Source organism: Pantherophis guttatus, chromosome 3 (assembly GCF_059756535.1).
Source record: "Pantherophis guttatus breed Tessera chromosome 3, ASM5975653v1, whole genome shotgun sequence".
Lineage (NCBI taxonomy): Eukaryota > Metazoa > Chordata > Lepidosauria > Squamata > Colubridae > Pantherophis > Pantherophis guttatus.
The window spans coordinates 94,454,432-94,467,076 of NC_142065.1; the positions used below are offsets into that span (position 1 = coordinate 94,454,432).

General features: G+C 43.7%; 1 pseudogene; it reads right to left on the reverse strand.

Annotated features, from left to right (window-relative positions):
* Positions 1-8,383: 8,383 nt before the first annotated feature.
* On the reverse strand, positions 8,384-9,309 carry LOC148114689 (uncharacterized; annotated as a pseudogene).
* Positions 9,310-12,645: the final 3,336 nt, after the last annotated feature.

Below are 12,645 nucleotides of genomic sequence, written 5' to 3' on the forward strand. Positions count from 1 at the left end.
GGTATGGGTCTAGGAAGTCAGTTTCCTCCAGGAACTGCAGGAGCTGCTGTGCCACCATGGATTCAACAACCTTCGCTATAAAGCGAAGGTTGGAGACTGGACGATAGTTGTTAAGGGAGTCTGGATCAAGGGTGGGCTTCTTGAGGAGGAGACGAACCACCGCCTTTTTAAGTGTGGTGGGGAATACCCCTTCCCTCAGAGAAGCGTTGACAACCGCTTGAATCCAGCCTCCAGTCACCTCTCTGGCTGCAGAAACAAGCCAGGAGGGACAAGGGTCCAATAAACCTGTGGAGGCACCCAGTTGACCCATGATCCTGTCCACTTCATCCATTGAAACAGGCTCAAACCCAACCCAGATGTTACCATCAGGACAGGCCCCTGTCACCTCACCAGACTCTGCCCAGTCAGAGTCCAACCCAGTTCGAATCTGAGCGATTTTATCTTGCAGAAACTGTACAAAATCCTCAGCTCTGCCCTGCAAGGGGTCCTCCCTCACTCCATGATTGAGAAGAGAGTGGGTCACTTTAAACAGAGCAGCTGGGCGGTTTTCTGCAGATGGAATGAGAGCGGCAAAATATTGGCATTTTGCCGCTTCCATTGCCACAAGATAAGACCTAATATGGGTTCTTAACTGTGTTCAGTCAGATTCGGATCGGGAGGATCTCCAACCGCCCTCCAGGCATCTTCTACGACGCTTCATTTCCCTGAGCTCCATGGTAAACCATGGATCTGTGTCAGGTCAGAGGCCGCAAAGGCGCGATTCGATCCAAGGCCCCCACCGCGGCCTGTTCCCAGGCCGCAACTAGGGCCTTGGGGTTAAGGAGGCGGGAAATGGCCTAAGCTCTGTCAGGAACCCTTCCGGGTCCATCAGGCGGAACAGTCTCATTGGTTCCGCCTCCCAGCAGTGGGGAATGATGGAGAGAAAGTCCAGCCTGAGGAGGGAATGATCGTCCATGACAGGGGGTAGATTGACAAGTTTCCCCTACCACGATCATTTATCCACTGTCCAGAGAGAAAAATCAGGTCGAGTGTCCTTATTCCTCTCTTATGAATTGGGCCCTGCACAACCTGAGTTAGGTCCATGGCCATCATGGAGGCCATGAACTCCCGGACTGACTCAGATGTCTTCCTGGCCGATGGTAAATTGAAGTCTCCCACAACCAGAAGGTTGGGGAGTTCAACCAACTCGGCCAGGACATCTAGCAGTGCGGGCAGGGCTGAGGCTACGCAGCTGGGAGATAGGTACGTAACCAACAGACCCGACTGAACTCCAGGGTCCCACTTCAAAAGGAGGGATTCACACCTGCCTATCTGAGAAACAGTGTACTCCCTGGGACTGAGGCTTTCTCTAATAACAACCGCCACCCCCCAGCCCCTACCCTGGAGTCGCGGCTGGTGAAGCACACGGAAGCCTGGGGGGCATAAATCAGTGAGAGGGACACCTCCCTCCAGCCCTAGCCAGGTCTCCATAATGCATGCCAGGTCCACGTCCTCCTTGTCAATTAAATCTCAGACAAGGAGAGCCTTGTTCACCACGGACCTACATATGACAGGAACCGGAAATACCTCACAGATGCAGCTGAAGGCAGCTCCTCCAAGACTGCAGACATAACCCTTGTAATATCTTTCCTTTTTTCATTAATACAACTATCACGTTTTAAAACATTAAAAACCCCACTAACCCCATAAGCATTACATATATACATTGAAAAGATATAAAACACTGTATTACTAAAACATTTTATTATTTTATTTATTTATTTATTTATTTATTTGTTTATTTATTTATTTATTTATTTATTAAATTTCTATACCGCCCTACTCCCGAAGGACTCAGGGCGGTGAACATAAATAAAATAAATAAATAGGAAATAAAACACATACATAGAAAAAATTTAAAATTGAATAAAATGAATTAAATAAATTTGGCTGAATTTAAAATACCCTTAATTTAAAATACCCATATTTTAAAACACACTAAAATTTAAAATTTGCACTTAAAAGGGAGAAGATTTAGGCCAGGTCAGCTTGATGAAATAAAAGAGTCTTAAGCTCGCGGCGGAAGGTGCGCAGATCCGGGATCCTCCGTATCTCTGGGGGGAGCTCGTTCCAGATCGTAGGTGCCCCCACAGAGAAGGCTCTCCCCCTAGGGGCCGACAGCCGACATTGTTTGGCTGACGGCACCTGGAGGAGCCCCTCTCTGTGGGAGCGTACTGGTCGGTGGGAGGCTATTGGTGGTAGCAGGCGGTCCCGTAAATAACGAGGTCCTAAGCCTGGTTATTACAATGTTATCACATTACATTGTGAACCATACGAAGTTCTGATGCAAGCAACTGTAATATCTTCTGTTCATATTAACACAACTATCACATATTAAGACATTATAAAACATTGTGAAACATGCAGAATTCCGATGCAAGCAACTGTAACATTACTGCAACATCTTCCCTTCATACTATCACATATTAAAACATTATAAAACATTGTGAAAACATGCAAAGTTCCGGTGCAAGCAACTGTATCATCTTCCCTTTTCATATTAACACAACTGTCCCATAATAAAACATTAAAAAACATTGCAAAAGAGTCAAAATTGTAAAAAGGAACAATATTAACACTTTGTACAAATTGAGTCTGTTAGATTATAGGAAAAAAACAATATCAACACTTTCTACAAATTGAGTCTGTCAGGTGGTCGCGAACATCGGCCGCTGCGAGTCACAAGTGGCCCTCTTGTGCCAACGGCCCTCTTTGCACTCTGGGCTTCTCCATCCTCATTGGAACCACTGGGCTCTTCTCACTGCTTACTGGAGTGTCTGGCACTCAACTGCTATCGGGTATACCCGCTCGCTCCGAGCTCTCGTCAACATTTTTTACTTTTACTTTACTTTACTTTTACTTTTATTTGATTTATATACCGCCCAACTTCTGAAGGACTCAGGGCAGTGAACAGCCAACAATAAAATACATATATACAAAATTTAAAAAGCAGAAATAAAATCGAATTAAGTAGTTTGGCCCAGACAGATTAAAACCCTAATCAATTTAAAACAAATTTAAACTTTGAGTATTAAAAATATTAAAATTATTAAAATTATTTAAAAAGAGGGAGAAAGTTAGGCCAGGACCACCTGGTGAAATAAAAAAGTCTTTAGAGCATAGTGGAAGGTGCACAGATCCAGGATCCTCCGTATCTCCGGGGGGAGCTCGTTCCAGATAGGTGCCCCCACAGAGAAGGCTCTTTCCCTGGGGGCCACCAGTTGACATTGTTTGGCCGACGGCACCTGGAGGAGCACCTCTCTATGAGAGCATTCCCGCCGGTGGGAAGCTATTGGTGGTAGTAGGTGGTCCTGCAAGTACCCAGGTCCTGAGCCATGGAGCGCTTTAAGGGTGGTAACCAAAACCTTGAAGCGCACCTGGAAGACCACCAGGAACCAGTGCAGCTCGCGCAGGAGGGGTGTTACATGGGAGCGCCGTGTCGCTCCCATTCCACCCGCGTGGCGGCACTCTGCACCAGTTGGAGCCTCCGGGTGTTCCTCAAGGGGAGCCCCATGTAGAGAGTGTTACAATAGTCCAGGCGGGAGGTGACGAGGGCATGAGTGACTGTGCGTAAGGAGTCCCGATCCAGAAAGGGATGCAACTGGTGAATCAGGCGAACCTGATAAAAAACCCTCCCGGTCACGGCTGTCAAGTGCTCTTCTAAAGACAGCCGTGCATCCAGGAGGACGCCCAAGTTGCGTGCCCTCTCTGTGGGGACCAATGATTCACCCCCAATAGTCAGTGATGGCACCAACTGACTATATCGGGACGTCGGAAACCACAGCCACTCGATCTTGGATGGGTTGAGCCTGAGCCTATTCCTCCCCATCCAGATCCGCACAGCCTCCAGGCACCGGGACATCACTTCAAGGGCATCGTTGGGGTGGTCTGGGGTGGAGATGTACAGCTGGGTGTCATCAGCGTACTGGTGGTACTTCACCCCGAAACCATGGATGATCTCACCCAGCGGCTTCACATAAATGTTGAACAGGAGGGGCGAGAGGACTGACCCTTCCATATGAGGGGCCTCGGGGTCGACTTCTGCCCCCCTGTCAACACAGACTGCGACCAGTCAGAGAGAAAGGAGGAGAACCACTGCAACACAGTACCTCCCACCCCTAACTCTTCCAACCGGTGCAGCATGATACCATGGTCGATGTATCAAAAGCCACTGAGAGATCTTACAGGACCAGGACAGAGGAGCACCCCCTGTCCCGAGCCCTCCAGAGATCATCCACCAACGTGACCAATGCCATTTCCGTGCTGTACCCGGGCCTGAAGCCTGAGTGGAACGGATCCAGATACGTCGCTTCATCCAGGTGCTGGGGAAGCTGTTGCGCAACCACACTCTCAACAACCTTCGCCACAAAGTGAATGTTGGAGACCGGACGATAGTTTACCAACATTGCCGGGTCCAGAGAAGGCTTCTTGAGGAGAGGCCTCACCACCGCCTCTTTCAAGGTGGCGGGAAAGTCACCCTCACCCAATGAAGCATTTATAATCCCCTGGAGCCAGCCTCATGTCACTTCCCGGGAAGCCAGCACTAACCAGGAAGGACACGGGTCCAATAAACAAGTGGTCACATTCAGTCTACCCAGAATCCTGTCCACATCCTCAGGGGTCACAGGATCAAACTCATCCCAGATAACAGTCTCAAGACCTGCCCCAATCCCTCCCCCTGAGACTACCCAGTCAGAGTCCAGATCTTCCCGAATCTGAGTGATTTTTGTCATACAGATACTGAACAAAATCCTCAGCTCTACCCTCCAAGGGGTCCTCCCGCGCTTCCTGGTGGAGCAGGGAGTGGGTCACCCTAAAGAGGGTGGCTGGGCGGTTATCTGATGACGCAATAAGAGCAGCAAAATAACTACATTTCGCTGCTTTTATCCCTACTAGGTAATTCCTAATATGAGATCTTACCTGTGTCCGGTCCGATTCAGAAAGACTGGCCCTCCAACTACTCTCTAGGCGTCTTTTCCGATGCTTCAACTCCCTCAGCTCCTCAGTGAACCAAGGAGCCAAATGAGATTGGCACCGGGTCAGAGGCCGCAAAGGCACGACCCGATCCAGAGCTCCAGCGGCCGCCCTATTCCAGGCAGCCACTAGGTCTCCAGTCTAGGCGTGTGCCAGAGCCTCAGGAAATGGCCCAAGCTCCATCTGGAAACTATCAGGTTCCATCAGGCACCTGGGGCGGAACCATCTTACCAGCTCCGCCTCCCTGCAGCGGGGTGCAGCAGTTCAAAAGTCGAGACGAAGGAGAGAGTGATCTGACCATGACAAGGACAACATTAATCTGAGGCTCCATCCCTGTGCATTACTCATTGTCCATGGATACTTCTGGCCTGTCCACAGGTTATGTAAAGTCTGGCCGCTCAGCTACATGCAAGTCTACTCGATTGCGACGATACAAAGTTCCTTCAACATCCACCAAATAGGAACATGGAGCCTATTGTTGTAAGCAGCTACCCATTTTCCAGCAATCTGTTCAATCTCCAGGCAGCGGTTTCATCCGAATCTGTTCCCCGATCTTTAATTCTGGCAAATCTCTAGCTGAGTTGTCATATCTTGCCTTGACCACTTGTCTCTTCAGCCATAACTTTTCTTGAACTCCTTGTATCACCAAGGGCTCAAGCTGCCTGTTGGACACTGGTAGTGATGTCTATAGTCTCCTTGCCATCAGTCTGTGCCGGACTACTGTCCATGCCCTCAGATGGGGTATTTCTCCAATGTAGAATGGCTTTCCATGGATCTTTACCTTCACTGTGAGCTTTCCTACAAAGATTCACAGCTGATTCAGTTTTGCCGTTAGCTTGAGGATGATGCAGTGATGCAGTGAAGAGGTCACATGCTCGAACTCCCACTCAGGGGCAAATTAAGATAGTCTGCTTGGTTAACTTCAGCAAAAAAAGTTTGTTCCTGTTGCATCCAGCAGACCGTCTGATGCTCATGTTCTCCTCCAAGTGTCACCTGATCTAACACACCACACTACTCAGGGTGGTGTGGCCCACTATCGACATGCGCAGATTGAGGCTGATCCCGAAGACAAGGAGGCTGGTGTGGTGTCGCACCAGCAGTCCGCTCATGTCGGATAGTGAGGAGGCTGAGGAGGATGTGGTTCCAGAGGCAGAGACTCAGCCAGGGCCTTCAGAACCTCCAGAGGCTCCTTCAAGTGGAGAGAGCGAAGTGGAGGAGCCTCTTCTCAATGCTCGAGCATGCAGGGCTGCCAAAAGGCAGGAATGGCTACTCAGGAGGAGGAGGTCTCCTCGACAGCAAGGCTTGAGGATAATTGGCCACTCCCTTAACCTATTTAAGTCACACGCCGTTAGTAAGTTTCTTGCTGGAAACAACTTGTAATGATCATCAGAGCATTTTTGGAAAAGTCCTATTGTATCTTGTTTTCTGGGCTGGTTGGCTAGTTGCCAACCTTTGCCAGACTTTGGTTTATTCTTGCTACTTAATAAATTTGATAAGGACCATTGGTGTGTGTCAATATCCTCGGGAATCCGGAGCTGGGGCAGAACACAGGGTATCACTAATATACATTTCACATCCTGGCTTATAGACAACATTTAGGATGTAATTCTGCAAACTAAGCATCATGCTCTGCAGACGTTTGGGAACACACAAAAGGGGCTTCTTGAATATGGCTATTAGCGGCTTGTGATCAGTTTCGGCTATGATTATATCCCGGCCAAAAAGATAATGGCAGGCAAATACAATACTTAAGCACTCCTTTTCAATTTGAGCATAGTTCAACTCGGCAGAAGAAAGCGCTCTGGACGCGTATGCAATCGGCTGACCTTCTTGCATTAGGCAACATCCTAGGCCATTTTTGCTCAAGTCACTTTGAATGGTAATAGTCTTCGTAACATCATAATATTTTAACACTGGAGCAATAGTGACCAAGTGTTTTATCTCCTGTACTGCCTGCTCATGCATGGGGAGCCAAAGTTAAACTGCATCTTTGTCCAGAAGGCATCTCAATGGCTGGCACACTTCCGATAGGTGCGGCAGAAATTTTGCTAGATACAGTATGTAACAAATCTGATAAATCGCTGCACTGATTTAACATCATCAGGCGATGGCATCTCCACAATGGCTCTAATCTTTTCTGGATCAGCTTTTCTGGATCAGCTTTTCTGGATCAGCTTTTCTGGATCAGCTCGTGAAGACAAAGTATGCCCATGGAAGTGGACTTCGTGCACCTTAAAATTGCAACTTTTTTTTTATTGAAAAAGTTTTACAAATACAAATTTTCCCATCCCCCCCCTTTCCCTCCCTAACCCTCCCTAGTCCTCCCCTCCTCCCATGACTTCCCCAAGGTGAAATCCAAATCCACATCATATTATATCATACCTTACCTCCCTTCTATTCTCCCCCCTGTGTACTATACATTTCTACACAACATTGAACTAAAAGCTATCTGATACTTCCTAGTTTGATATTTATTCTGCACATAATCTATCCATTTCTTTCACTCCCATGCATAGGTCTCTTGAGTCCAGTCTTTTAAGTATGCTGATATCTTCGCCATTTCTGCAAAACTAGCCACCTTCAAAGTCCATTCTTCAATAGTAGGCAAGACATCCTTTTTCCAATATTGACCAATCAGTAACCTAGCTGCTGTCACCATGTACAATATCAATTTTGTTTCACCCATTGAAAAACCCTTAACTATACCCAACAAAAACAATTGAGGAGAAAATTGGAGTTTTTTCTTCAGAACATTTTGCATGACCCACCAAATTTTTATCCAGAAAGCCTTCACTTTCTTGCAAGTCCACCATATATGATAATATGTAGCATCCAAACAATCACATCTCCAACATTTTGGTTGAACATTAGGATATATGCATGACAATTTCTTAGGATCTAAATGCCACCTATAAAACATTTTATAAAAATTTTCCCTCAAGTTCTGTGACTGCGTAAATTTAACATTCTGAACCCATATTTTTTCCCACGTTTCCATCTTTTTAACACTGAGCCTTAACTTTACCTGCCTATACCAATCTAATAGTGCTATTAACTTCTCATCATGGTCATGCTCAACTTCTTTGTCTGTTTCACCACAGCCAACTATAAGAATATCATTAGCTATTGGCTCAATTCCATCGAGCCCACTCAGTAATTCATGCTGCTTTTGTTGATATACTTCTGGTGCTACCGAAACTCCAAAGGGTAATTTAAGCCATCTCTTTCTACCCCATGGGGTCCAGAACGTAGTCATGTAGCTACTTATTTCATCTAGTTTACACTGTAAAAAGGCGTCTCTAGCATCAACCAGCGTAAAAACCTGTGCTTTGGGTAGCTTGTGCAAAACGTCATCAAGCGTTGGCATTAATTAATGTGACCGCTTCAGGGCCATATTCAGAAATTTAAGGTCAATGCAAATTCTAATCTTCTCTGACCTTCTAATAACAACCATGTTGCTTATCCAACCAGTGGGCTCAGTTACTGATGTAATATGTCCTTCTGCCTCTTACTTATCCAGTTGTGCTCTAACCTGCTGCTTAATAGCTATAGGCACATTGTGTGGTGAACTTTGTACTGGGGAAATAGCAGGGTCAAGTTCAAAATGAACCTCTCCTGGAACAGATACTATGGGGCCCTCAAACACTTCCTGGTATACTTGGAGGATTTGCTGTTTTGTCAATGGCCCCACCAAAGATTTAGGGGAGTAACTTACAACATTGTGTAACTCAGTCGGAATGGTAAACTGCATCAACCCCAATGCTCACATGTTGATCCTGACAATAATGGTTTCTGATCAGTTTCCACAATCTCAAATTCAAGTTTATAAAGATCCCCACGTATGCTGCATTCTGTTTGAAATACGCCCAGTGAGTTCACTAATTCTCCTGAATATAACTTCAATTTAGTACTGCTAGGCTGAAGAAGTATCTTGGATGCCAATTTCATTTTGTCCTTCAAACTCATAACATCACAGGTTGCACCTGAGTCCAGCTGGCAGGGTTGAATTATGTTGTTAAACCTGAGATTCACAAACCATTTTTTGCCCTTGGAGTGTATTGTACTGATACATTCTTTCCTATAAACCGCATCAGTGATAAACAAAGATGCCTCCTCCTGTGATGCATTCTCCAAGTCTAACGTTTGCTCAATTGTATGCAGCTTCCTTATTTCTCTTTCCCATGCCTGACACACTTCTGCAAAGTGGTTAAGCCTCCCAGACACTCTGCAGATTTTCCCATATGCTGGGCACTGCTCCCTCTCTCTTGTATGTGCATACTGCCGCAATATTTGCATGCTACTTAATTGTTCACAGATGAATTATAAAACTGCCTTTTATTCTGATATTTGTATTGATAAGTCATCATACTTGGCTGTTATTTAGAGACTGTATTAACACAGTCCTTACCTCGCTCTAGAACTCTCAGCCATTTGTCATTAAATTCTATAGTCCGACACATCTCAATTGCTACTTGTAGGCTTAAATTATGCTCCCTCAAGAGGCAGTGGCATTTTCTTTCACTAGTAGCGCCCAAAATTATTTTGTCCCGAATGAGCTCATCCCTTAAGGGACCATAGTCACAACTGGCTGCTTTTTTCTTTAAGCGTGTGACAAAATTATCTACAGTTTCACCTTCTTCTTGCTTGCAGCTGCCAAATATGTATCTTTCAAAAATAACATTTTTGAGAGGTCTGAAATAAGTCTCTAAAGCATCTAGAATAACTTTGGTATCTCTTTCTTGCTCCAAAGAAAGGGTTAAATTGAGTTTGTAGATATGGAGACATTCACTGCCCATCAATCTCCTTAATGTGGCAGCTTGAACTGCTGCCGACTTCTCTTCCAAGCCTTTAGCTAAGGCATAATCTTCAAACTCTGCCCTGAACTCATTCCAATTGCTACCGCAGTCTCCACTCGCCCTCATAGGCTCAGGCAGAGGTATACTGTTAGCAGCTGCCATACTTCCACTGCTTAGCTTTCGGGAGTATGCTTCAAATGTATCCAAAAAACATGGATTCAGGCTTCTGACACCATGTTTCAAGTAGGTTTAATCATCAATAAAAGCACCCTAACAAGCCATCATTACAGGTATATATCTACATATGACAGGAACCGGAAATACCTCACAGACACAGCTGAAGGCAGCTCCTCGAGAGTCAGGAAATACATCTCAAATTAATCCTGCCAAGACTGCAGACATAACCCTTCTAACATGAATGCCCATACATTTTGCTTTATTTCATTTGCATTGATATTGAAATATTCTCCTTTGAAATTGCATATATAACTTACTCACTTACTCATGTGACTACATGCATATTTTTAAATACCTGTCAGAAGCCACAGGACCAAAACAAAAAATAAAATTAACTGAATTAGTAATTACTGATAATAGAAATAGAAATAGCACTTAGACTTATATGCCACTTCACAGTGCTTTACAGCCCTCTCTAAGTGGTTTACAGAGTCAAGATATTGCCCCCACAATCTGGGTCCACATTTTACTAATCTTGGAAGGATGGAAGGCTGAGTCAACCTTGAGCCAGTGAGAATCAAACTGCGAAACTGCTGGCAGCCAGTATGTAATGATTCATTACATGTAAAATAAGGTATCCCATGAAATATTTTCAAGTTTAGAATAAATGGAAAATAGATTGAACAAGAAAACTCTCTGAAATGACCTGGACAAAGTGGTGAGTTTCAAATTTTTTTTTACTACTGGTTCTGTGGGTATGGCTTGGTGAGTATGGCAGGAGAAGGATACTGTAAAATCTCCATTCTGGCCCCACTCCAGGGGAAGGATACTGTAAAATCTCCATTCCCTCCCTAATCCAGAGGAAGGTTACTGCAAAATCCCCATTTCCTCCCGATCAGCTGGGACTCGGGCGGCAGAGAATAGATAGGCGTGGGGCCAGTCAGAGGTGGTATTTACCGGTTCTCCAAACTACTCAAAATTTCCGCTATCAGTTCTCCAGAACTGGTCAGAACCTGCTGAAACCCACCTCTGCCTGGACAAGAAAAGCTATCCATCACTAAATGAAATTCTATTGACTTCAAGGGACAACCAAATCCAGTCTAAGAATTACTTGCTTTCTCCTGAAAACTTTAGGGTGCATACTGAATTTATTGCACTGAGAACAATGAAATGAATGAAAATAGCTCCCTGAAGTCCACTCATTTCAGCCTCAGGACAGAGGGGTCTCCTGGTCTTCAGTCTTGGAATCTGCCAGGATTTAGGATCAGACTAGAAGAGATGAAACGATGGGTGATGTTTGTACCTCCCTATCCCATGCCTCATTGTTTTTAAGTATTACTCCCATTCCCATAGTAGTTTTCTCCCATTGCTCTGTATGGACAGGATTTCATTTGATCACAGGAATCTTATTTTATGATGAAACTTTCATTGAAACTGCAAACACTATTAGTAAAATATCAATTTGTGTTGTGATATACATGTAAATATGAAATATTTCTGTAATGGACATTTTATTGGAACTTTTTCTTTGTTAGTTAATAAGGAAATGGGGGCTTTCTTGGTATTGCTGGACTACAGTTCCCAGTATTCATTTGTATCCCAGCTTTCCTCAAGTGTATCCCCTGTGAGGATGAATTAAAATTTGGTAACATCTAATTCCCCTCTCCTGTTTTTAAAATGTTGGTGCTTCAGGTTCATTCTAAATGCCAGAGTTTATATTCCAAAATATCAAGAATGCCTAATAAATTATTAAACTTTATTAGATGTCATTGTGTCAGAAGTCATCTTAAAAAAAAAAATAGAAATTGCTCAGTGATAAAATGGTCTAAAGTTTTTGAGTCACTTGAGTAGTTTTAGCCATCTGGCTTAAAAAAAATGGCGATGCTGACATTTCAGAATCTTCTTGCCTGTGTAGTTCGATATGTTAAAATTATTGCAGGTTGCTTTCTGCTGCAGATCGGATGAATCACTTTTAAAAGGAATACGTAAAATGTACAGATGCAAATTTATTTCTTTTTTTTTAATGTCAAGGTTTTTTTATTTATATATAAGTATTTTGAATACAGTGTATTGTCCGAGCATAACATTTTACAAAAAGGAAAGAAAAAAAAAAGATAACACATATATTTATAGCAATAGTAATAATATAACAAAATGATTCTAACCATATTTATAATTATATTCGCTTATTTATGCTCCTATTATTCCTATTGTTCCTATATATTGGCATGCATATGATTATAAACAACATTCATATTTTACTTAAACATAACAATACTCTTTCTTCATCTAATTTCTACCTCTTATCTCTAACCATTGATAAAACCTATTCCACGTTAAATAGTATTCTGTCTCCTTTATCTTTTATTTTCAAAGATAATAATTGAAAATGTTGCAAATTTACTTCTTTGCTCTTCACTTTTTATTTTACAGATCTAAGTAAATGAATAACAGGAGATATATAGCACCTTTGAGCCAGAAGATGAATGTCTGAAATCATATATTGTTCTCTTTAATGTGACCACATGAAGCTGGATTGTATACAGAGTTATAAGCAGTGGATCCAAACCTAAAAGCCTATTTCATAAAAGACAAATTTTACCAACTGTAACTACTGGGAAAATGATAACATTTAAAAACAAGTTTATAGGTCATGTTT